The sequence below is a fragment of the Megascapheus bottae genome, chromosome 14, assembly GCF_031878675.1.
Source record: "Megascapheus bottae isolate mThoBot1 chromosome 14, mThoBot2.hap1, whole genome shotgun sequence".
Lineage (NCBI taxonomy): Eukaryota > Metazoa > Chordata > Mammalia > Rodentia > Geomyidae > Megascapheus > Megascapheus bottae.
Window position 1 is genome coordinate 1149400 of NC_143522.1, and position 27706 is coordinate 1177105.

Here is a 27706-nt window from a genome sequence, read left to right on the forward strand (position 1 = left end):
ACATTCTATTTAAAATTTCTTATTAAAATATTAATGGTGGTTAACAGTTATGTTTTCACTCAGTATTTCCAAAGGGCACTACCTTATTAATTTAATTAGAATTAAACTATTATCAAAGGGAAATATCACAGAATATTTTAAGAATATTCCAGTGTTCAGATTACTTTCATTTATTATTACAGAAAACATTAAAAGTATACAACAAAGCACTGATGGAGAAATCTAGCTAGAAATGCTTTAATGAATATTGACTCATTAAAACTGCCTAAGCCCTTTTATGTGCAAATAATCACCATGAAAGTATTAAATATTTTAGTTCTCACAAGTAGGATTAATATGGTTTGCTATAATCTTGATATAATACCTGTGCTTATTTATAGTATGTATTTGCTTTAAATGGTTTGCCTTTTTTCATAGATTATATATATATGCATATATAAACCTCACTTCTGGTCTAATCATTAAGAATAAAAAATTCAAAAGATTGAGATTTATTTATTTTAACTCCATAGTTCATTGCATAAACTATTGCCTTATTTCAGTATAAAAGCAACTGTGTCTAGAAACACTTGGAATGCTGGGAGAAGAATTTGAGCAGCAGCAGGATGTGTTACAGGGTAAACAGTGTACAAGAAACTTTTTACGTCCTGGTAGGAAGACCTCTTTGCCAACAGATTCTGAAGGTGGAGAAGAGAAGGGTCTGAAGGACTCTTGTCCTGTGGTGTAAGCAGATAATGGCACTTCAATTGCTTCTCTACACAGGCAGGAGGTTGGACCCAGTAATTTTGTCAGACACTTCTTATTTCTTAATCTCTGTATCATTAGTTGACAGATGGATTTCTGTGTGGAATCTTATTTCAAGAAAGCTGCCTCCTGCTAAATAATCTCCTTAGACTATAATTGACAAGTGGGATGCATTTCATTTCTCTAAATTTTGGATGAATAAACTAAAACTCATCCTTCCAATTGTAGAGCACATTGTTTTGATAAATATTTATTAAGCATTTACCATGAGCCAACCATGCTGATAGGTACTTGGATACAATGGAGAATAATAAGGGTACTGTTCTTATTCTTCAGTGACATAGATGCATGCACGCACGCGTGTGTGCTGGACTCTGCCCAAGGGCTGGAGTCAGGAGACATTGGGCAGAATTCTCTGAAACCATGATCCAAAAATCAGTCCTTCCTCTTTTAAGTTGTTCTTTTAGATATTTTGGTCACAGCCACACAAAAGTAACTAAAATACCCCAAGGAAACAGAAAAAGATGAGCTTTTTCACAGGGAATTGAGATTTGAAATCAGGTGTTACCATAAGGGGATTCTCTAAGGCTTACCCTGGGTAAGTTGCAGTGGCCAGTAAACACTCATGTTCAACATGCCTTTATGTGTTGCAGCATCCTTTAGCTGGTTCCAAACCTTCAGCGGAATCTATTGGCATTTGTATCCCCTGGTGTGCTTGGGTGAGGTGCCGACTAAAGAGGGAACAGACAAATACTCCTCCTCTAGCCCTTGCTATCCATGCAAGCATGGCACTGTTCCTTGCAGAATGTTGTGTGAGGAACAGGAGGTATGTGAGGAGGAGAATGTGAGGCAGGAGGTATGTGCTCCTGTCACCTGGAATGTTGCAGATTTCCTTATCTTTAGCCATTACATGTAGAGCACTGGTAAAGTTATGGTTAACTTACGTCTCACGTTGGCTAGGTTGCAGGATGCCTCACAGTTTGGTCAAACTCCAGTGTAGATGTTTCTGTGATGTTGTTTTTAGATGTGATTGACATTTACAATCAGTGAAATCTGAGAGAAGCAGATTGCCTTCCATAATATAAGTAGGCCCCATTCAATCAGTGTAGGCCTTCAGAGCAAAGACTGACATTTCCCTAAGAATTCTGATTTTTAAGATTGCTATGCAGAAATTCTAGTTTCATATCTTGCCTGCTGGCTTGTGTCACAGATTTCAGTGTCAGGCTTGCTCTATCAACTCTTACTGAATTGCTGTCTCCATTCCCAGCTTGTTCTATTCATTTGTAACTTGGTAGCCCCTAATATCATATGAGCCACTTCCTTAGAACATGCATGTGTTGAAGTGTGTGTGTGTGTGTGTGTGTGTGTGTGTGTGTGTGTGTAAAATCCTATAAAACTGACCAAGCAAACTGAAGGGGAACAAATAGAAACAGTATGTCATACTGGAAATATTCAATGTCCTAATAGACTCATTATTTTCTACTAACTTTTCACCTAGAATCCATAAGAACTTCTTTTTAGTTTTCCAGCATCACTGTTTATTAACAGACCCAATTACAAAAATAACGTGACAGACACCTCAGTTCATCCTTCCAATAAGCCTACTGATCTGATCTTCCCTGTTGCCAGCGTCTTACCTTCTACGAAGTGGGTGGTCTTCTTCATGCCACCTTGTGGAGATGATAACTTGAAGGACCACAGGAAGTTATTTGCTTCCTTGAAGTGTTTTCCAACAGTATAGACCTCATGAAGCAGATCCTCCATGCAGATAATGCCATATTTACCAAGAGATCGAGCAATCAAAGGGTTATCTGTTAAGGCAATTCGCTTCTTATTGATGTTGCCATAACCACGCTTGTAGATGACTTCAGGTTTGGGTACCCTCATGCAATATATGGTTCCACAATCCTAAGCATATTAATCGAAGTCTGATTGAGCTTCACAAAGGTGCCACTGAAGATCTGGCAAAGGTGAAGAAGCTGCAGCACCTTACGGGCTTTTGGACTCACACCATTGATACCTCAGATTCTGATGACAAAAGCCAAGTTAGGCTCTGCAGGTACATAGAAGTTGCCTACTTTTCTGGCCATTCTAGCCATTTGGACCTCAGTTCTGTGCATTTGCCTGTATTCCTTGTGATAGTGTTTAGCTTTCTCATAGATGAGCTTCCTCCTTGCCTTTCCAAGCATCTTTTGGGTACCTTTCTTTCTCAGGTGCTTTATTTTCAGCTCAGCGAAATTCCTTCACTTTTTCTTAAGGGTTTCTGGCACAGCAGGAACCTTCTTTTTCTTCTCTTCAGCACCCTCCATGGTTCCAGCTGGAAAAGAGTCCATAAGAACTTAGTAACCCAAACCCTTTGTCTGGCAAGGGAAATATGGAAAGCTCTTGCTGTCATTTTATGGCCCCAGGTTAAATCTTCTGCAAACCCGGCCTATTGCTTACTTCCTCTTGAGTCGTGTTTCATGGAACAGAATGGGGTAATGCTCAGGTTCTTCTGTCATCCCACTTGTCTTTGTCCCTTCCGCTACCATGGCTGGCTGGCTGTGGTAAGTAATAGGATTGTTGTCAAGGGAAGTGCACAGGCATAAGTGGCAGCTTTACCAACTCTCTGTGTGAGTTAGACCTGAATCCTCCTCTGATCTCTCCGATCTGAAGATTGCTCTGTGAGTGTCAGAGCCTGAGGGATGGTGCTGGCTAGATAGAATGTGCATGGGCATTCTTGTGCCAATTTTATAATTCACCTTTTAATAATCTATCTGAAGAGCTGTGTGGAATTCATCAAACCCCTTTTCTCACTGGGGAGTTTTCTGTGTTTTGCTTCAGTGCCAAGCCTGAATGCAGCTGTTGGAGCTGTCCCTGGAATTCTGGTTCACCCAAATATTGATAATAATTACATTTGCTTCACACGGAAAGCTCTGATTTAAATATTTGTCATGGAAAGACTGTTATTATCGATAGTAAAGCTTTATAGTGAGACTATCATAACTTGGATATGACATTCATGAGCTGTGTTTGTAAAGAAGCTGTGTCTCCCTCTTGCATGATAGGCATGGTAGGATGGTATTGATGATCATCTGTTCTTCATAGAAATAAGGAGATGCTATTACCAGAGAATAATGAAGCCCATAGAAAAGTCCCCATGCTGGCAGGCTACAGCCATCGCCAACACTACACAACAGCCTGTTATGATCAGCAAAATCAAACAGCCGGGGCTTTGACACTGAGGGGGGTAAATTGTGTAATGAATTTTCTTTCCCCTGTTATTATTCCTCCCATGACTTTCCTGGATTACAGTTGCAAGCGAGTCACGTCATATAAATGGGTCCTTCATGCACAGCCCAACTTTGGAGCAGTGCCTGGGTTCTGGTGTAACTGGACGTGAACAACTGCATCATTGAAGAATGAAAAGCTGCTTTTGACCCTTGCCAGTCATATCATAGGAAGCCCTGTGTTTGCATGAACCTACCAGTCTGTATTTCCTATGTCTTCTTTTCCTGTTCTTCTTGCCTTACCTTATTTACCTGTTGTGGGTGGTCTTTGCTCTTCCCTATCAATTCCTTCCCCTACTTTTCCTCCCCCTCACTTTATAAAAGGGAATGTAATTTTTGCTCCCATCAAGATGACTTTATTTTAAAGTCGTCCAAGGGAGGGGGGAGGACTTGGCCTAGGGTTTAGGTGGCCATTTAGAGTCCGACGACCTCAGCTGGGACTTAGCTGTATCACAGCAATGAATTGAGCTGATGATGGAAGAGGGAAACCTTGCGAGAAATACCTTCTTGGAGGAATAATTTTTATATCAAATCCTTACCAGTCAGAGAGAAGGAGACTGGATCCAGCCTATGGGCTGTTAGGAAATTTTATTCAGGGCTTAGCCTCTGGAAGCAGCTCTGAGTCTGAGACACAGAAAGCTGTGAGTACAAGCTGTGTTATGTCCTGTGAAAAATTGGGGCCCAGTGGCAAACTGCCTAGGGATCTCTCTGCCAGAGCATAACACAAGGAAAGGGACATTAGTTCTGTGGAGCTGGTGGAACAGTCTTTACTCTGCCTGATCTGCCAAGAGGCCTGTAGTTGATGCCTGATGTGTGTACCTCTCAAGTGGCAACACTCAGCTGGCCAGGATGGCAATCCTTGGGAGAATCCAAGTTCCCTTACACTATTCCTGAATGAATTCACAGGACATTTTTGTTGTTGTCTCAGATGGGTGGGAGGTGATCAATCTGGAGTCAGTTTCCTGCCCCATGTATCATGAACCCTTTGTCAAGAAGACTGAGTTGAATGGTGGATTCCTCAAGGGAATTCTGTATCCTGGTCCTAGCTTAAAGAAAGAAAAGGACTAATTTGTTTGGCCTTAATCTAGAGCAGAAACCTACAATTTCACTAGCTTTTCAAAGCCTTCTGGCTACTGATGAACTTTGTTTTCAAAGGACAACTCCTTTGATTTACTATTACCAAAGATGGAGTCACTGGAAAGAAAATCTGGGGCAAAATTTTAGAAACATATCTTCAGGCAGACAGAAAAATGTTGAAGTGATTTAAAAAAAAAAGAATGTACTTAACTAAGTGAAACCATCCAATGACAAAACTCCTCTTCTTCAAGTCAGGAACTATTTCAGCCAATTAATGTGGACTTAAAGTCTAATTTTAATTTCTGAAGGCTTTGTTAAGACCAAGCCCAAACCAAAATAATCGGGGCTTACCAATAAGTTTCAGAGCACTTTTCTTGCTTGGGGTTCAGAAAGATGAATCATGTCATTTCATAAGAATTCTTTATAACATAGGGTAAAATTATGCTCACATGCTCTGAAGTGTTTCTAAATAACTCTAGCCACATCTTAGATGTTCACTGTCTGAGAATGTATAATTTAAGAAATCATCACAAAAACAGATTTTGGTCCTAAAAGATTTTCAAGGAGTTGTTCTCTAGCCCACTTCAAAGTTCTTTCCTAAGAGGACTTTCAACTGCTCCACCTCCCCGACCCTGTTCCCATCCATAACTCTGAGAGCTTCAGAATTTCTTCTTTCAACTTGGGTTAGTGGTTGATGACTGTCCTCAGGGGTGGTTCAGTGGACTCTCTATTCTCATTGGTTGCTGCCTGCTCCAAGTTCTGAGCTTGCCATTGCTTCCCCACTGAGTTGCTAAGTGATCATTTAGGCTTTATCTCAAGGCAGGTGGGCCTGACCAACTCTTCAAAAATAATTATGCAAAAATTGGTATGTTTTAGACAATTTTGGTCAGAATCTTCAAGTGTTTTATAATCTTAGAGACCAGGCGCTTAGGGAATGAGCTTCCTGAGCAGACTTTGGGCTACAGCTGAGCAAGGAGGAAAGGAACAGTGAGACAATGAATAAGTCTGGGTCTGGGAATGTTGAAATGCCCTTCAAATCTCACTGTGAATAAGACTGGCTTTGTATGTAGGTTTTTCTAAGATGCTAACTTTTGTTACTCTCTGGCATGTGAATCAATAGTTGATGTGTGAACAACACAGGAATATAAAGAAACATAAGCTTGTTTCAGGGGAGCTGATCTTGTCCAGAGAAGCTACATGTGGATGAGTATGTGATGACTAGAATACTGCTCTGTCTCCTTAAGTTAGCAGATTTTTTTTAACCAGTCCTGGTTTTGAGCTCAGGGTGTGATCACTTTCTCAAGGCTAGAGCTTTACCATTTGAGCCATAGTACCACTTCTGGCTTTTATGTGGTGCCGAGGAATAGAGTCAGGGTCTCTCTACATGCTAGGCAAGCACTCTACCACTAGGCCTCACTCCGAGCCCAAATTAGTAGATTTTTAAAGACTATTTGGATGCTAACTTTTCTGTGGTGGAGAATGAGCAACTAATTCCTTCACTTGGGAAACCAGGGTTGAGAGTTTGTTTACTCCTGCCAGTACTCTTCTACCTGGGATGGGTTGCTCAGTGTTTGTTCTCATCTTCCTCCTTCTTAACACTTGGTTGCTGGATTCAGGCTGCTATCTACCTCACCTATTTGAAACTCATGAATGAAACCTATAGGATGATTAATATTAACTTTTCCTCCTAGCTATTGTAAAGATCAAATGCAAACATTTAATTATTAAGCACAGCGTACACATAGAGCTTCTTTACAAAAATTAGTTATAAACTAGCACATTATAAAAGGTGATTAGGTTTATACAGTATTTATATTATTTATTTGCAAATGAAAAGATGAGAGATGAAGCAGAAAAGGCACCTCAACCAGGACTGAGGAATTCTAAAGGGCAATGTGGATTTGTGTGAAATGGGGTGTTCCAAACTCATTTTCTGGGAAATTTCCTTCCAACACTTTACTTCAGTGGAAGAAGTTACATTGTAGGTTCCTAGGTCATGGGTGATTTGATCAAGAGATGGATATCTGAACTAGGGGAAATCAGCAAAGGTGTTTGTAAAATTTACCTGAGGAAGTAGGTTAAGAGTAAAAAATGTGAGCACAGTGTTAGCATAAGGGGGAGAGAAAGCTAGACTCCAGGCTGGATTCCACCCTTGGTTCCAGCTGGTTCGGATGTCTGGTCACAGTTCTACTTTTGAGTTTCCTAAGGCACTCTCAAGAAAAATTAGTGTAGAAAAAGCAAAAAGTGGAACAGATACCAAAGAGATATACCACAATGACATTGACATTGCTTTTACTACAGTTCTATTACTGGCAATAGAGGGCCTGCTCTGTTTTGAATGTTTATGTCCTTTCAAAAATTCATGGTGAAGCTGAATTCCCACCTCCTTCACCTTTTGGAGGTGCATAGGTTAGAAAGCCCACCCTCAAGGATGAGGTTAATAACTTAAAAAGGTATGGAGGGACCCAATGTGACCCTTTTGTCCTTTCTTTCCTTCCCTGTATGTGGACATGGTATTAGTCCTTCTAGAGGACGTAATCATCTTGGAAGCAGAACAGCTCCTACCATGCTCCGAACCCATTGGTCTAAGATCATTAATCGTAGATCCTTGGTCTTGGATTTCCTAGCCTTTAGGACTTGGAGAAATAAATTTTTAAACTTAAGTGTTTTATTATAAGCAGCACAAAAAACTAAGATAGGAACTCAACCAATGATGACTAAACCTAAAATAGCCAAAACATCAGTGTTTCACCTAAAAACAAGCAGCACAATCTGAATTACCTAAGCCTTATAGGGCTTCTTTGATTCTTATGAGTTTAGTATTTGTGTGAGTTTGCATGTATGTGTATGTGCATGCACACAGGAGATGATGGCAGTGTGGACAGTCAGAACATTATCTGCACCCAGATAAATGGTAACCCAGAAATAATATGTGGATCCCAAAACAGTAAATACACTGAGGGAATTGCACATTCACATAGAATGTCACGACATCTTAGAAACACATCTTTCAATTGTTTTCCTCAAATTACTTCTTGACTTTGTTGATGAACACAGGTATCACCAAGACAAAGAAAGGTTTTGCCACATTATTCTAGGAAAATAAAGACAATCAGGGAAACAGGATGCTCTGAAGCGAGGTGATTTTAGGATGTATGATTGATCTGGAACCCTGAATCTGAGATGGCTCTTTTCTGAGAGCTGAGCGGTATCTTATGTTTGAAATAGGAACAATGGGTGCCCTGCAGCTGCCTCTTCAGAAGGGAATGTGCCAGATGCAATATGGCATTCTGGCCTCTTGATGATGATTTATGAGCCTTGGGCTCAATTACCCTCTGCCTGATGGAGAAGTAATTTGTCCTGATTTTAGGGAATACAGTTCTCAACATTTGAGAAAAATGGAAGTCAATTTTACTTCAGTGATTGTTTATTTTTCAGGGTTTTGGTGCCAGTCCCTTTTGACGGGGAGTCTTAATTTTCTTGTATCTAGGCTGAAAGTGCAGTGGACTATGTTGGCATATCTTTCAGCCATTCTAACTTAATTCCTCCTCTATTTCTCTAACACATTTACCCAAAACTACTACTTGTTTAACCTCCAGGCTGGTGCCAGATACTTACGGGTTGCACTTTGTTCTCCACTGTGTCTCTTACTTAATGGCTAAGAGCCTGGGGCATTGCTGCTGGACTCTTTGAGTCCAAATCCTCATGCTAGTAGTTATTATTTGTATAATGCTGAACATCAGTCATTTGGAAGCATTACTTACAATCTCTGTATTTGCCTGATTTTAATATAAAAATAACAAGTTCACCTAGACTAGTGCTTGGCTCCTGGAAAATGCTATGGCAAGATTTCTATGATTTTTTTTTTTTTTGCCAGTCCTGGGGTTGAGCTCAGGGCCTGAGCACTGTCCTTGGATTTTCTCAAGGCTAGAGCTTTACCACTTGAACCTCAGCTCCACTTCTTGCTTTTCTCTATGTATGTGGTACCAAGGAATCAACAATGAAAGCAAATCTCAACTGGGTATGGGGGTTCGTGATTTTCACGAACACTAACACTAAGTATCTTGAGTTCAAGGCAATCCTGGGCTACATAGTGAGACTCAGTTTCAAAAAACCCAAACCAAAATCCAGATGATCTCCTCAAAAGGCATTACTTAAATTCTTGCTAAGGTAAGATGTTTTGATAGCGATGTTCTGAGATACTGAGGGTTGGGGCTGGGAAGCTCCTTTGAAAAAGGATTTGGGAGAGGGACCCCATAGGACAAAATTGCTTCTCACTGTCCTTGTCTTCCATTTGAGCAAGGAGCTGCAGAGCAGACTGAGAGATTTTGTCTCTCCATGTCCCTTCTGCCTTCTTTCCAGACTCAGCGAACCGTATGTGAGGACTTCAATAACTGTGACATGGCTCCTCCCACAACACAGCATGCAGAAGGCACAGTTTTTGACATAGTGGTCTTCTGATCTTTTACAATGTGTTGATAGAGAGTAGGGTTTAGATGTAATAGATTGCCATTTATTTCTTATTAACCAGGGCATCACTCAGCCACTGCAAGAAACGCAATGTAGGCAGCTGCAAGGATGCAGAGCTTCAGCCCCCAAGCCATCTGGCAGATTGAAAAGGTTGTGTTCTGGCTCCAAAGCTGGTTTTTGAGTGGGTTATTGGTGCTGCTGCCCACAGTTGTCAGTCTAGCATTAGGTCCTAGGAACTTACAGTAGGAAAATGGAGCCTTGATATCTACTCCCAAAGAGATTATTCTGAGTGGCTCATATTTTCTCCCGAAGTGGATTTGTTTAAAAGCTCTCCCTGCCTTGTGGAATGACCATTCTCTGTGGCTTGCTCAGGTTTTTTGTGTGGATTATAAGTGGAGGTACTGGCCGCATTTTGTTCTAGATGATCTTTTCAGTGTTTGGACAGTGATCAGCCTGGTAGACATCATTTCTCTCATGAGCAAAAGGGAATCGTGCATACTGTGCAATATGAGAAGTGGAGCCTTCCTCGAGAAAACAGGGTAGGCCAGATGCAGCTTCACTAAAACCTGTGCCGGGTTAGCCTTTTTCTAGAATGCAACCCATGAGAAGGTTTATCTTCCCCTCTTCAAATGGACTCATCAGTGGGAACTGGAACTTGAAGAACTGATACTAATGAACATCAGTAATCCAGTTATAGCTATTGTTGTGAGGAATAACTGTCATTCATCCCGGATCAACGTATCTTCCACCAGCAACTAAGATACGGCACGTAAGATACAGTGAAAAGCTGGCTTGTTAGCTTACAAGCAGGGTAAATTCTTACATCCTTTGCAGTATTCATTCATTCATTTATTGTGCTGTTACTTCAGTACTTTGCTTTGAATTCAGGGCCTGGGTACTGTTCCCTTTTTTTTTTGCTTGCTTTATTTATTTATTTATTTATTTATTTATTTATTTTTGCCAGTCCTGGGCTTGAACTCAGGGCCTGAGCACTGTCCTTGTACTTTCTCAAGGCTAGAGTTCTACCACTTGAGCCTCAGCACCACTTTGGGCTTTTTTCTATGTATGTGGAACCCGGGTCTTAGTGCATGCTAGGCAAGCACTCTACACTAGGCCAAACTCCTGGCCCTCCTTAACTTTTTTTTTTTTTCTCAAGAATAGCATTCTACCTCTTGAGCCACAGTTCCACTTCTGGATTTTATTTTTTTTTAACTTTTTGTTGTTAATTGCAGATAAAAGTCTTACAGACTTTTCTGCCTGGGCTGGCTTTGAATTGTAACCCTGAGATCTCAGTCTCCTGAGTAGGTAGGATTACAGGTGTATCTGGCTATAATTCTTAGTGTACGTTCTTTTCAGATTTCTTGAGATTAGAGAGCATTTAATAAAAGAGCAAACACTCGCACAACTGGATGTAATTCTTATGGTGTATTCTAGTGCTATGAATAAAAATACCTCTTTCTTTCTGACAGCTTTCTGATCCATACCACTTATTTTTTTTTTTGCCAGTTCTGGGGCTTGAACTCAGGGCCTGAGCACTGTCCTTTGGCTTTTTCCTCAAGGATAGCACTCTGCCACTTGAGCCAAGCACCATTTCTGGCTTTTTTCTATGCATGTGGTACTGAGGAATCGAACCCAGGTCTTTGTGCATGCTAGGCAAGCACTCTACCACTAGGTCAAACTCCCGGCCCCACCATACCACTTTTTGTAGAGCTTTTTATTTTAGTTTAGAAACTGAGTATTTTTGCTATGGTTTAAGACCTAATATGACAACTTATGCATTATTATGGTTTGCCAAGGAAAAAATAACTTCTCTTTTTCAAGATCCATCATGGTTTTGTCCTTTGCAATAAGGAACCCAATTTCTCAAGATGTACCTCTTGGAAGTCTGCTCTGCATTTGCTTAATTCCATAAATAATTAAGTAACCAAAAGGCATCTATGTGAGGTCTATCTAAATCCAAATCTCATATGCCTTCTGCTATATACATCTGCTTTTCCATAATAAAATGAGTGACCACTGTGGATTGAAGGCTTATTCTTGCCAGGCATGGAAAGAAAATTGTCACAAGTCTTCTCTTCCTAAGCCATACAACAGCTCTAAGGGGATGTTCCGTTGTTATCATTCATTGCACAGATTAAAAAAAATGATGGCATAGAAAGTTAGCTAATACCTGCAATCTTGCACAGCTAGTGAATGATGGGTAGGGATTGGGAACCTAAGTCTGTCTTCTTAACTGTCAGACCACACCATCTCCCAGGGAGGTCCTGCCTCACTGCTATCCAAATAACATAGCAAATGAAGTCTTTATTGAGGTGAATTACGTCATGCACAAAATACTTACTTCAGGTTATAAAGGTGACCTAAAGCCAATTACAATGAAATGAAGATTGCAGAGTCTTGATTCTCTATTGTAAAGAATCTTTTAAGAGGCAACAGCTCCTTTATACATTTTTGTCTTCCACCAGACTTAAATTTTGGCATTTGATCCTGTTTTTACATCAGTTCAGACCTTTTTCTTCCAACATGATGAATTAAAGTGATTTAGCTTAGCCAAACTAAAATTATTTTGCTTTTAGAGTGATGATAATAGTAGTACACAAATATTTGAACTACAGCATAACCAAGGACCCCTTTTCTTTTATTTATACCAGCGCCAGGTATAAATGACTAGCAGATGGTTCACTGGCTAAGAATTATTTTTTGTCTTTGTCTCCTTATTTACACAAACTTTGACTTGTATAATATTTTTACATTTTAATTCCTTTATTATATCCTTAAAATCCATCCAGTAAATACACTATTATCTGAAATTTTTATGTCATTTTTTTAATGGTGGTTGTGGGACTTGAACTCTGGGACGGGGCACTGTCCTTGAGCTCTTTCAGTTCAAGGCTACCACCCTACTCCTTGAGCCACAGCACCATTTCTGGTTTTTTAGTGGTTAATTGGAAATAAGAGTCTCACAGACTTTAGTCGATCCTCAGATCTCAGCCTCCTGAGTAGCTAGGATTACAGGCATGAGCCACTGTGCCCAGCCATGTTATATTTATGAGTCATTATTGCAGATAAAAGGAAAGTCTTACAAGGCCTCTACAATATTACAGAAGGTATAGTAAACGAAAAGAACAAAGGGATTCTGGTCTGGGTCTGTGATCAGTTTTCCCACTTAATGTTACACTGATATTATGAAGTTTCTTGACTCCTATAAACCTGTTTTTCCATCTGTGAAGTGAGATAATGTTATCTAGTCTACAGAGTCTAGGTGAGATTAAAAATTAAGTATTTAAATTGTTGTCACACAGTAGATACTCAAGATAAACCATCTTGATTTTTTTTTTGTCAGTTCTGGAGCTTGAACTCAGGGCCTGAGCACTGTCCTTGGGCTTTCTCAAGGCTAGAGCTCTACCACTTGAGCTACAGTACCACTACTAGCTTTTTTCTATGTATGTGGTATTGAGGAAATGAACCCAGGTCTTTGTGGGTGCTAGGCAAACACTCTACCACTAGGCCAGACTCCTGGCCCTGATCTTGATTATTTTTATAAGATCTTTATTGTGGTTACTTCTCCTTTTTCTTTTCTCTCTTTCTCTCTCTTTCTTTCTTTTTTTTGTTGTTGTGGTCATGGGTCTTGAACTCAGGGCCTGGGTGCTGCTTCTGAACTTTTCTGCTCAAGGCTAGTGCACTAAAACTTTGAGCCACTTCTGGTTTTCTGGTGGTTAATTGGAGATAAGACTGTTACAGACGTTCCTACCCATGCTGGCTTTGAACCCTGATCCTCAGATCTCAGCCTTCTGAGCTAAGGTTTCAGATGTAAGTCACCAGCCCCTGAATTACTATTAATTCTTTATCTTGATGATGATGATTTTTTTCAGTACTGGAGTTTGAACTCAGCATCCAGATACTCTACTACTTGAGCCATGTCTGCAGCCCCATCAGTACTGATGACCATTTCTGTGTCTCTGGCATTATTTAGATGTCCAGTCATAGTCTTATCAACTAAAGAGTAATTGTGGAAATTATTTTTCTCTCTCTCTTTTTTTTTAATATATGTGTATCCTGGGACTTGAACTTAGGGCCTGGGCACTGTCTCTGAAGTTCTGAGCTTAAGTCTACCACTCTACCACTTAAGATACACCTCCACTTGCAGATTTTGATCGTTAACTGGAAACAAGAGTCTCACAGACTTTCTTCCCAGGCTGACTTTGAAACATGATTCATTCATGAGGAATGAGCCCAGTGGTACCTGGCAAATTATTTTTATTGTTTTTATAATTGGTATTTTCCTCAGGCAAATTTAAATAATTTTCTTTTCATCTCCATAGAAGTTAAAGTTCTCTGAGTGAAATAACACATATTAGCATCTGTAGATTTTTTTTGGAAGTTAAACATAGTTTTATTCTGCACTAGCACCAAGAATTATACTGACTGGTCAGGGCCGTCTCTAAGATGTGAGTGAGAGAGCGACCCTGCCTAATCTTACAGGCTACCTTTATAGACCGCCAGCCATGTGGTTGGGCTGGCCATACACAGGTGGCCATTGGAATTCAACATAGTTGATTGATGGCTGGGGCAACCACTGACACCTTTGCTGTTTGAATGGACCTGTCATCTCAGTGGGCTTCTGGCATACTGCTCTGAAGACAAAGGAAAGGGAGGGAGTTTCCTGGCAAGCCTGGAGTTATTCTGGTAACTCCACCTGGTTTAACTGGCATCTGTAGATTTTTTATAACAAGCATTTAATGAATAGAAGTTTAATTTTCCACATTAATAAATTTTGCCACAAACCTCTTCTCATTTTCAGACTTTGAGATTTGGGGCACTCAGATACCATTTCCATGTCCTTGCTTACCACCCGGTATTCAGCTTCCTTTGTGGCACATGACTAGTGTATTTCTATGGGAACTTGTCTTAGTGTCTCACAAGGATTAAAAGGACTCTTTTTGATTTATTGGAAGCACCGAATAGCTGTTGCTACTCAGCATGAATCCCAGTTTTGCCTTCTGTTTCCCCTCCATCCTAAAGTTAACTTCATCCTAAAGTTAACTATTAGTTTCTGACAACATATCACATTTCCTTATTTCATTTCATTTACTGAAATCCTATTCACTTTTCTAGGGAGAGCTATCAATTCATTCCCATCGTTATACAAGGCTCATCACACAATTCCACAAAGCAGTTTTTCCTATCTTTATAATACTGAGTTTCTTGTGCATTAGCTCCTTCATTTGGATATATTCAGATGGGTGAGTCATTTGTACATTTTATCTTTCAGCAAAAAAAAAATGTTGTTGTGAGTCTTTGTGTACTCCCGAGTGCCTGAGAAAGTTCTTCATAATCATAGATGTCTAACTTAGTTTAATGAAAAGATTATTCAATGCCTTGTTTGTGAATTAAACCTTCTAACATTGGCTACTCTAGCAGGAGATACAGACAAGGCTGGAGTTGCAATCTGGTTGCTTGTGACATGCAACTTGGGAAAATACCCTCTTTGGACTCAACTTCCACATCTGTAAAGACACACATGAGTCTACCTGTTCTTGCCCTGCTTGCTTATGGAATAGTTACAGAAACTAAGTAACACACACACACACACACACACACACACACACACACACACACACACACACGTACGTTCCCTCTAAAGTACACTGGAAATGCTAACCTCAGTGACTGCATTCCCAGGCAGCTGGGACGACTTAGCTGCCAATGGATACTTTAATAATAAGCTTTATTAATTCAGTCCATTCAAAAATGTTATCAAAGCCTTTTTACTATTACATAGCAACGCTCATCCCTCTCACTCACTCCTTCTTCTGCTTTTCTATAAATGAATCATTTCAGTAAATATTTATCAAGGTCCCACTATATTGCCAGGCTCTGTTAGGCTTTATATTCTTTTAAAGAAGCCCTAAAGTAGTCCTATAAACAAAGGAATTCACAAATAAAATGATCTGAGATGAGGAAAAGTGCCCCAAAATGAATCAAACCAAATAGGAGAAGCCATCATTAGAATGGGCAAGAAAGACCTTTGTAGAGATACCAGAACGAGGAAGGGGAGGCAACTGTGAGCGAAGGTACAAAAGCAAACACTCTGCCACAAGAAGAGACTTGAGATCATGAAAGAGTGAAAGGCCAGCAGACCACAGGAGAGGGCTGCATAGCCTGGTGGCAAGGTGGTCTATTCCCACGGAAACATACAGGAAGAGAAAAAGCAACATAAACTTCGTTGCCAAAGAAAGTAAGACTGGTGAGATTCTGAGGAGGGGCATCGTTGAGGGTATTTACATGTATGTAACCATCATTAATATTCATTAAAATGAAAGGATTGCAATATTGTTCATGGTTTGGAGTATTTTGCAAAGAATGTGTTCTTTGCCTAAGTTATTGTTTGGGTGATCTGTTTCTCTTAACTGTTCATTGTCATCAATGTATGGACAGCTTGAATTAAAACATTAAAAAAATGCATTTGATTTTATGGCATTCATAGTGCTTTTTAGGAAGTACCAGACTCTTTGTGTATACTAGTTCAAGGAGGAAACAACTCCACAATCCTTCATGGAGTCTTCATGGAATCTCTCTCTCTCTCATCTTTCTCACATACAGATGGATTAAATAACATAATTAACTGAGGTAAGTGCTGAAAATGAGAGGCTTATGGTACTATGAATATTCTTAAAATTTTTCTTCTCTGTGCTTAGTTAAAAAAACTAGTGTATATTTCTTGTACTAATGAGCTTCATTAATATATTTCCATTTAAGTATATAATGGATTGACGTCATATGCACCTCTCTATTAGTCTTATGGCCTTTTACCTATCCTTCATTTTCGGTAGGGTTATTCACTCTTTGTTGAGCCTTTCTCCTCCTCCTCCTCCTCCTCCTCCTCCTCCTCCTCCTCCTCCTCCTCCTCCTCCTCCTCCTCCTCCTCCTCCTCCTCCTCCTTCTTCTTCTTCTTCTTCTTCTTCTTCTTCTTCTTCTTCTTCTTCTTCTTCTTCTTCTTCTTCTTCTTCTTCCAACCTAGGTTGGACTTGAAATTACACTCTTCTTGCTCTAGCCTTTTGACTGCGGAGCTTATGGACATGTACCACAGAGTTCACTATGAAAATTTTAAATAGAAGGAATTGCTCATTTAAGAAAGGTCAATGAAAGGATAAATTAATCAAGTATTATATATTAGCAGTCCTACTACAGTGATTGAATTAGACTGGTTGGTAATTAGCTTCTGTCCTTATTACAGCTTTCCCCTTCCTGGCTACAAACTGCCTTTGTCTCACCTATGTGCCATATATTTTATTACACATATACTGATTTTATATTTGATTGCACACATATACATATAACACACACATCTAGATAATAAAATATAAAAATAATATATGTATAATAAAATATATGTAATCTGCTTTTCCTTTTGCACAAACCAGTATTTTCTCTTTACCTTTTTTGCATTAACAAAGGAAGTGAGCCCTGTTGGTGGGCATATTACCAGTGATAAATGACCGTTGTTATTTGATGTGAGCTTTATCCCATGTAGTATGGGTTTTCTCCCTTTCTGTTCACTCTGCCCTGACACCGAAAACACAGCTACTGAGTGTTCCATCTCCCCTGTCTCTCAGCCTACCCCCACACCCACACATTCCCCCTCCCTCACTGTGGCGCCCCAGACCACAATCCTGCAGCTTCCTGAGGTAGAAGTGCACTCAGCCAGCCAGCGTGACTCCCTCTCTGCAGCTACTCTGTCAGGCATTGGGCTCCCAGGCTCCTAAATGTGGAATCTATCAGGCTGTGAACATAAGGGCTCCAGCCCTTTATTAGCTAATAGAAAGCTTATTAAAAAAAAAGACTTTCTAAACCAAGGCATGAATAAATAATTTCACAAGCAAAGCTGCAGTGTGGCATTCCTGGGTTTAAAGCTGAAAGCCTTTTCTAATGTGTTGCCAGAGGATTAAATGCTATCACCATGTTTCAGGCAGTGATTTTTATTGCATGTTTCATTCAGAATTTGACATTGGAAAAGAAGGAATTCTATGCACGTCAAATTGAAATTAGAAGGCAGCACACTGTGATTTGAAGCCTGGATGCTATTGTTTTGAAGACATTATCTTCTGCTCCTGTATTTTCTTTCTCTATCCCTTTTTCCTCCCTCCATTTGTCAACAAATATTTACCAACTTTAAGTTCCTAATAAACTCTACCATAATGCTTTTAAAAATTATATTCCACAGTGAGAAGAACAGTGGTGGGTGCGCTTTATCAGGAGTGCCCCAATTGTGTGGTACCACACAGAAAATCAGGGATTCAAATACATGGGGAAAACCACGTGGGACCTCTGTCTTGTATTTAGTAATGAGTGGGGTTGATCCATGGCGAGGTCATTAATGGCTTGAGGTGGTTAGAGTGACACTGGAGGGTATGAATCTCGTTTAAACATCTTTTCTGGTTGTAGTTGATAGGAGAACATTATTGTAAGTGAACTACACCAGGTGCAGAAAGATAAAACAGCATGATCTCGCGTAGAACAACGAGCTGGTCTCACGGAAGTGCAGGTAGAATAGTAGTTAGCAGAGACGGGGGAGCAGCAGTAGACGGTTGGGGATGGAGTGAGGTCAGTAACAACTTTGAATTGCAGGTGATACACACAGGCTGGGAAGCAGGCTGATACAAAGAGAGCAGTAGCTCCTGAATGGATTGTTGGGCAACAAGTCCATAGATTCATGGGAGAGAAAGACCATGGCACAGTTAATGTGGGTAGTATAGGTTTTACCCATTTACATTTCTGAAATGTAAATATCCTCTCCTCTTCCTTTAAAGGCTTTTAGTAAAGATGAGGGTTCCCATAGAGATGAGAGAGATGTTTCTATAGCAATGTCAGCTACGTGGCCCTTTAAAGTGTTTGTGGAAATCTTAAGGATGAGATCTGGACTATCTTAGTCATGGAGAAGTGAATACTCTTTTTCCAGATCTCCAAAGGTAAGGAAAACCCTCATATAACTTAGGGTTATCCTAGATTTTCAGTGGGCCTGAAAGATAGTGGTTAGTAATGAGGACTATGAAAAATGGATGGTAGTATGTTGATTTGCAAAAATCTTGACTTGTAGCCGCATACAGTGAGGACTGAACTCTATGCTCAGTGCAGTTAAGAAATTAAGTGAATAAAGAAAAGTTAATGGGGTCAGGCACCAGGAGCTCATACCTGTTATCCTAGCCAATAAGGAGGATGAGATCTAAGAATTGCAGTTTAAAGCCAGCCCAGGGCAGGAAAGTCCAGGAGATTCTTATCTCCAATTAATCACCAAAAAAGGTGGGGGTGGAGCTGTGACTCAAGTGGTAGGATGCTAGCCTTGAGCAAATGAAACTCAGAGAAAGCACCTGGACCCTAAGTTTAAGCCTCAGGACCAACACTTTCACCCACAAAATTTTGAATGGGCTAGTTCATTGTAGAATAAAATGATATTTCCTTCTGTTTATATAAACATTTTTCTATTGGCCTATTTGAGAATCCATGAAAAATAAGAACATTTAATATAACTTTCCATGGAAGCATGCTCCAGCATTATTCCTATGAATGAGACTTTCAGAAAGAAATATGTTGTATTTCTCTTCTCAGAAGATAGCTGTCACCCTAGAATGTCTCTGTATTTTCTTCCTGACACCTCCAGTAATGTGTACCAAAGATCTCTCCCAGCTCTCTTCATCACTTGCCTCATAGTTTTAGCCTCGTTTTCCAGAGCATCTCAGTAAAATCTTTCTTTCAAAGCATCTTCTTCTCCTTACCCAACTTCTTCATAGGGAAAAAAAAATTCAGAGTAGCCTAAGGCTGATTTTCTTCTGCTGGTACTGACAATAAAAATTGAAGGTGTGAAATGCATTGAAAGGACTTTTTTTTCTTCCCTCTGCTTAAAGAAGCATTAACTGTTAGCATAAAGGAGTGAAAAAGTAATGCCAGGAATATAATCATTTATGAGATGGTGGGTACACTTGTAAATGTATGTCTCTGAGTGTAAATGTTCAGAAAAGAATAGGAAATCTGAGGACTTCACTTAGTAGTATGTAATCATTTTTTCATGCAGGACAATTACGGAGCATTTTTTAAAACACTGTCTTTAGTATCAGTACATACAATTACTAAGACAGTATTGCAAGCCTTTATTGTCACCCCAAACATTCCATTTCAGAAGGCCAAATATCAAAATGACAGTTTACATTGCAAAATTTGATGGTCATACCATGTCTTCTGACAATAAGTGTCTTTGAATCGCAAAAGAGGGAGTTGAGGAATTAGGTGATAATGACACAAATGGAACACTCAGCCACTTGCCAGGAAGTGATGTTTCCATGCCTGGGAATCTGTAGGAAGTACATCCATTTGAGAGATTTCTCTAGATTTTAAATGCTCGGTGAACACCCACCTTTACTTTTCTACCACAGCTCATACCATTTAGGTTTCTTGGCTGCAGCCAATAGAAATGGACTTCATTTTAAAGAGGACTTTAAAGGTTATTCTGGGCTTACAGAACCCAGAGTTTAGAGAATGCAAAGCAGCTATGTATCAGCCCCATGGCTGGTACCCGCTGTGCAGACCATCTGCATAGTTGTGAGAAGTGTCCACTCCCCTCGCCCCCCCCGCCCCCACCATCCTTTTCCACATGTTCATGTTCAGAGATCTGGAAGAAAAGGTTAACAGAGCTGAGCTTACTCAGGGCTTTCCTTCCCTGTCCACAAGGCTGCACAGGCAGAAGGAAGTGCCCTTGGCACTCACAATGCAGTGAGAACTCTCTCCCTTCTCTCCAAGTCCACACAAAACAGAGGCTTTCCAGGAAATGGAGATTGGAATGCCATCAGACATCAGGTAGGAATTTGAGGGCTGTCAAGCTACAAAGCAATTCAAGCCTTTGGCAGGCCCTGCAAATTTTGTCCTGGTCATATTCCTTTTGTCTGCTCCAGGCTCAGTTCTAAATGTCACACTTGAAGGATTAGCTGTCCAAGGGACATAGCCACAAGAGACAGGCTAGGGTTCATTTAGGAGTAAACTGGAGAAAACACCATTGATCTCTTGAGTGTTGTTGTAATGACTGAGCTATTTGCAAGAGTCTATTACTGTGGCTGGCACCCACCAAGCACTTATCAACAGATGTTATGCCCTGGATCCTCACTGTGTTGTTTCCCAAAGGGTGGAGTGGATCTGAATGTGCGCCAGGTGTCACTTATTCTATAAATATTCTTGACTACCATTGTCCTTATTTTCCTCAATGGGCAAGGAGTAGGAAAGACTTTGCTTGGAATTGTTACCATTTACTGTTTGTATAGCCCCAGGAAAGATATTTCACCTAAGAGTCATCATGTTTGTGTTATAGAGGAGAGATAATAACCACACTTCCATTCACTAATTCTTCCAAGCATTATGAGAGAATGCATGCAAAGTACTTAGCAAAGTGCCCCGACACTCAGATCCTGTTAGTTATTAAGAACCCAAATAATTTACGTATTATTTTTTTACAGTCCACCTACATACTGAACCCCTTCCACCAAGAGGATTCTACAAGTTTAACACAGACCCTTTGTTCAAAATGTAGCTTATTTTATTTTTAAAGGCCAAGAGAAATTCCTGGAGACTTAGAGCTGGAGGTAGTGGAGAGAGGTTATAGTTCAAAATCTTCAGAGCCTGTAGGTGATGGAATCCGCTCAGTGGATTTGTCCACTCCCCATCTGCTTCTGCATCAAACTCACCTTCCTTCCTAACCATCTATAGCAATGTGCTTAGCTTCTGCTGTCATCTAACTTCAATTAAAGCAGAAAGGATCTAGAAGCTGTTGTGAAGCAACGTTCAGCAGTGATGGCCCTCTGCTGTGTATTTCGCTCTCTATTTTCCTGCTGTTCCGTGATGGAAGTGGTCAGGCTGTGTAGGAAGGAAAAGCCTGTCAATCACACCTTATCTAATCAGTTGCATCTACTTAAGGTAGGCTCCCACCAGGAGAAAATGGAAATGGCTCTGGGATCCTTTGACTCGATTTTCTTTCCTATCATATTTTAAGTGGTTACTTAATATTCTATTATTCCTTATAGAGACCTTAGCATTTCTAATTGCCATATTTTCTCATGGAATTAAATTAGTTTCAAATTATTTTCTTATGCTATAGTAGCTTGCATTTTTTTCTAAGCTGACACTAACTTACTATTTTCTGGTTGTAGTTCTGATCCTTTCACTTCTTTGTATATGTGAACCCAATTTTTGCTTACTCAAGACAGAACTACTAATGTCAATAACCTAATGCTCCCTTCGATTCCAAGTCATTAATAAAATTTTTATTGGGACCAGAAAGAATAGACTTTCTGCCAAATATTTTTCCTTAGTTGGATATGGGACCATTTATCAATTTCCTTTGTTTAAAATAGCTTAGCCAATTTTTAATTTATTTGACATTGTTACTCCAAAATAATTTAAATATGCTTTAGATAACAGTTTATCAAATGCTGTATCTGATGCTTTATTGATGTTCTCTGTATGATTCCCTATTATTTTTTAAACAAACTATTTTTTTTATCATTTTACCAAGAATGGCTATGTTATTTTTGTCTGGAATATTTTGTTTAAACAAATGTCTGATTCTGCTTTGCTGTTGCTTGAGACTTTTAAATTCCTTTTCCTCAGAGTAATTGCTTTAAATTAAGAATTGTATTTGGAGTAAAATTTTGAGGATTATAGTTTTGCTGTTGCCTATATTTAAAACATACGTGAGCCCTCTAATTTTATTTAAAAACTTGTAAGTTATAAGCATTAAATTTTTCCATACCAAATAAAAGTTGGTTAAAAATTAATGTTTATAGAGAAATAGCAATTTCTTTGTGATAATATCTTGAGAATTTAGGGATTGAGTGTTTTTATTGTTGTCATTGCAACTTTTATAATGGCAATGCACTTCAAATAAATGTTCTTCAATATTTTAAAGCAGGTTTAAAACCTGACTGGACCTACCTATAAACTTAAGATATTGTCAGTCATTTCATACCTGTACTTATTTATATTGTATATATTCCCTTTAATTCTCATTTTCTGATATGCTTCTTAAAGCTAGTTGGTTCTTGCTGAGAGATTACTTAATATAATCCTCAGGTTCTTTGACATATTTTTGTGCTTACTGGCTCAAAATAGCTCTTCATGTAATTTGGTGAGAAGTGATAGATTGTGAACAGTTAAATGCTCAATCATAATATCCTGAGACCTACACATTTATAGTCAGTCTCATTTTTCTGTATCCCAGGGGATTTTAAAGCAGCATGTACTGCAATTTCTTTCCTCTGTTTTCAACTACATGCTATTTTGTTGGGCTGCAGATTATTTTTTCATAATTTATACAAAGAGCCTATAGCCACTTTTCACAATCACAGTCTTTATATGCCTAAGAGTATAGTACTGATATTAAATTTCTGGTGCTATGTTCTCTCTCAGTTTCTTTTCTATTTTAAGTTTAAATGTGGATCCATTGACATATTTCTGAAGATTCCTCAATGTTTAATCGGAAATGATTAGATCACATTCTTGTGATATTACAATATTTTGCTTGATAAATTCCCTACATCTCTTTGATATGAGAATATGATGATATGGCATTTCTATTATCCACCAAATGTAAAGCTCTTGCTTAAGTCTGTATTCTTATGCAATATAAAATATGTTGAATTTAAAGCATAAAAGTGTAAATTACCTAGCATTATATGTCCACTTCAGTTCCCTTTCTTTATCTGAGGTTATACCTAGAATTTTGTATAAGGTTAAGATCTGTAAACTGCCCACTTATAGCAGAAATCCTTTATTACTGATTTTCTAAACTCAGCCTTTCTTGAGTTTTCTATGATGGCTTTGTTTCTTGTTTGGACAATTTTATTGTACAATAAAGTCGAATACATGAAGTTTCTTCCACTTTAGTGCTTACTACATCAGAGTAGTAAGATCTGAAAAGAAAGGAACCAGGATGAAAAAGAAAATGGGGTCATTTTCTGAATTGCCACTCCAGCTTCACAGGGCAGTTCAGATGTCCCGGGCTTCAGGCTGACAGGGACCAATCAGAACACTGGAGGACTAGAGCTTGCTTTGTACCAAATTCCTAAATTAGACATCCTGGATGTCTAACGATAACAACGACAACACCACAATTAAAAAAGATTGTGGCAAAACACACACAAGTTAAAACTTACCATGTGAACTATTTTAAGGTGAACAGTGGGGCAGGGAATGTGGCCTGGTGGTCGAGTGCCTGCCTAGCATGCATGAAGTCTTGGGTTTGAGTCCTCAGTACCACATACCCAGAAAAAGCCAGAAGTGGTGCAGTGGCTCAAGTGGTAGAGTGCTAGCCTTGACAAAGCCCAAGGACAGCACTAAGTGCCCTGAATTCAATCCTCAGAACTGGCATAAATAAATAAATAAAGTGAACAGTTAGTGACTTGAAGTTTGTTTACAAGTTTGGGCAACCATCACCACTATTGATCTCCAGAACTCTTTGAGAAACTAAAGCTCTGTGCTCAGTAAACAGTAACTTTACCCTTGGTAGCCCCCATTGGCTTTCTGCCTCTAGAAATTCAGCTACTCTGGCTACAATATGTAAAGGGATTATACAATGTTTATTCTTTGGTTTCTGACTCATTTTAATTAGCATCTTGCTTTCAAAATTATCCATGTTGTAAAAGGTGTCAAATATATTTATTTACTCACATTATTATTATTATTATTATTGCTGCTATTATTATTTATGTGATACTGGGCATTGATCCAGGTCCTTGTATATAGTAGGCAAGCAACCACTGACCTACATCCCCAGTTCAGAATTTCTTTCCTTTTTAAGACTGAATAATACACTATTAAATGTATATATTTTCTTGATTCTTGTTTTTCCCTTTCATCTATTTTAAGTAATACATATATGAACTTGATACACCAATATCTGGTCCAGGTTCCTTTCACTAGGAAGCAGAATTGCTAAATGTGGTGCTACAATTTTTTTTTGCCAGTCCTGCAGTTTAAACTCAGAGCCTATATGCTGAGCTTCTTTTGTTCAAGGCTGGTGGTCTACCTCTTGAACCACACTTCCACTTCTGGGACTTTTGCTAGTCTACCAGAGGTAAGAATCTCATGGAGTTTCCTACCCAGGCTGGCTTCTAACCACAGTTCTCAGATTTCAGCCTCCTGAGTAGCTAGGATTATAGGCATGAATCACATATACCTGACTATATGCTCAGCATTTTTGAGAAACCCATAAATTCATTTTATCTATCAGATAATCATTTCCTTTGATTGTATCCCTTTTAGCAAAAAACTTCACTGTCCTATGATTTCTGAATTTTGTTCTCAATTTTTAACAGTGCAAAAATGAATGGCTAGGGTTTATGGCATTTTTGGTTTAGTAATAAATGTTTTTGTGCTGGTGCTGGAGTTCGAACTCAGGGCCTTGTATTCCCCCTTGGCTCTTTCCTCAATGTTTGTATTCTGGTACATGAACCACAGCTTCTTTACTGGCCTTTTCCTGGTTAATTGGTGATAAGAATCTCACTGACTTTCCTCCCTGGGTTGGCTTTGAGCTGTGATCCTCTGATCTCTCTCTGCTTCCTGATTTGTGGGATTACAGGTGTGAGCCACTAGCACCTGAATTCTGGTTTAGTAATTTCAAAAATGGTTATAGTGCTGGGAGCATGGCTTAGTGGTAGAGTGCTTGCTTAGCACGTATGAAGCCCTGGTTTCGATTCATATACAGAAAAAACTGGATGTGGTACTGTGACTCAGGTGGTAGAATGCTAGTCTTGAGAAAGCCCAAGGACAGTACCCAGGCCCTGAGTTCAAGTTCAGGACTGGCAAAAAAAGGTCATAAACTTCACCATAAGGAATGACAAGCTGTAGTTTTCTTGCCTGTAATCACAGATTTACAGTTTGTAGTAACATAATTTTCTTTTTCTTCAATTTTGAAAACTATTCCTCATGATTATCCTTTTAAAATTTCTAATATTACAAGTTTTCAACTTTTTTTTAGTATTCCTAAAGCTTACTTTAAAAGCAAACAGGGATGTTGGGAGCGGTGGCTCATGCCTGCAATCCTAGCTACTCAGGAGGCTGAGTTCTGAGGATCGAGCTTCAAAGCCAGCCCAGACGCTAAAGACCTTTAAGACTATTTTTTTTTGTCTTGGTACCCATTACCCTCCCTCCACCCCCCACTTTGTTTTCCCCCCTTCCCTATCAAATTTCAAATAACCAAATACAAATAAATTCACTATATCAGATAACAAAGTGAGATACTATAACAATATGAGATACCCAAGGGACAGCAAAGGAAATGAGAGATAACATAGTACATTAAGGACAACAATCATTCGTTATATGGCTTTTGTTTCATATCCTGGAGGTCCTTTCAATTAGCTTCATACTATATGGCCTTATGTATCAAGGTTTTGCTCTGTTGCAGATCTCTGCTAGTAGAGCCCAAGGTTTCTACTGATTATGACAAATGAGGGAAACCATTGAGCCTAAGTTCCTTTGAGTCTGGCTTACTTCACTTAATATGATATTTTCTAAGTCTTTCCATTTCCTAACAAATGGGTCGATGTCGTTTTTTCTGACAGCAGCATAGAATTCCATTGTGTACAAATACCACAACTTGTTGATCCACTCATCAACTGAGGGCCATCTAGGTTGGTTCCATATCTTTGCTATGGTGAATAATGCTGCAATGAACATTGTTGTGCTAGTGGATTTAGTATGCCCTAGATTCTGGATGGTTGGGTAAATGCCAAGTAGTGGAATTTCTGGGTCATAGGGGAGTTCTATGTTTAGCCTTTTGAGGCACTGCCATACTGCTTTCCATAGTGGTTGAACGAGTTTGCACTCCCACCAACAGTGTAGTAGTGATCCCTCCTGGCCACATCCCCTCTAGCATCTGTTATTATTTGTTTTCCTGATCCTGGCCATTCTAACTGGAGTGAGGTGGAATCTTAGAGTTGTTTTGATTTGCATTTCTTTTATGACCAGAGATGTTGAGCATTTCTTCATGTGTCTATGGGCCATTTTTGTTTCTTCTTCAGAGAAGACTCTCTTTAAGTCTTTGGCCCATTTTTTAATGGGATGGTTGTTACTTTGGAGATTAGTTTTGGAGTGATTCAATTTTTTGAGTTGTTGATATATTTTAGATATGAGGCCTTTGTCCTTTGTTTGGTTGGTGAAGATCTTCTCCCACCTGTAGGCTTCCTAATTAATTTACTATCTATGTCCTTTGCCATACAAAAGCTCTGCAGTTTAATGCAGTCCCACTTATCCAGCCTTTCTCTGATTTGTTGTGATTCTTGGTCCTTATTAAGAAAGTTTTGACCTGTGCCAAGGAGGCCTAGTGTATCTCCTATTCCTTCTTGTAAAGTTTTCAGAGTGTCGGCTTTTACCGCCAGGTCTTTGATCCATTTGGAGTTAATTCTAGTGTAGGGTGACAAAGAGGGATCCAACTTTAGTTTTCTGCAGGTGCTTAACCAGTTCTGCCAGCACCACTTGTTGAAGAGGCTGTCCTTCTTCCATTCTATTTTTTTTGGCTCCCTTGTCAAAGATTAGGTGGCCATAGGTCTGTGGTTTAATATCTGGGTCCTCAGTTGTATTCCATTAGACCTTAAGACTCTTATTTCCAATTAACCACTAGAAAACTGGAAATGGGGCTGTGGCTCCAGGGGTAGGGCGGTAGCCTTGAGCTGAAGATTTGACGGACAGTGCCCAGACCCAGAGTTCAAGCCCCATGACCAAAAAAAAAAAAAAAAAAAAAAAAGGAAAAAAAAAAGTAACCAAGCAAGGAGATGTATAGTATCTTAATAAGCCCGAATTATAGGTGTCTCTTCTAAAATGTGTTCTATTCCCAAAGCTCTGAATTTAGAAAGCAAGTCCTTTAGACAATGATTTTCTGTGTTGTCAAAAATTCTTAGATTGATCAAAGGTTTTTTTAATAAGCTTCTTCATGCACATTCCCCCCCCCTCCAAATGATTTGATTTATTAGTGGTTTTCTAAGAAGGCATCATAAAGACATTATAGCGAAATTGCTTTGGTTTTGTAGTTGAGTAATTAGAATTTGTGATATTTGTACAGAGGTCATGGAGGTTTTTCAGTCTTTTTTTTATCTTTTTCAAAAGACATC

At 39.3% G+C, this 27706-nt stretch overlaps 1 long non-coding RNA gene and 1 pseudogene across 2 annotated transcripts in view; one reads left to right on the forward strand and one right to left on the reverse strand.

Moving 5' to 3' along the window:
- LOC150054500 (uncharacterized) overlaps nucleotides 1–27706 on the forward strand; it is a 230994-nt gene that overhangs the window by 67689 nt on the left and 135599 nt on the right. The gene's annotated exons all lie outside the window — the stretch shown is intronic.
- On the reverse strand, nucleotides 2324–3062 carry LOC150054502 (large ribosomal subunit protein uL30 pseudogene; annotated as a pseudogene).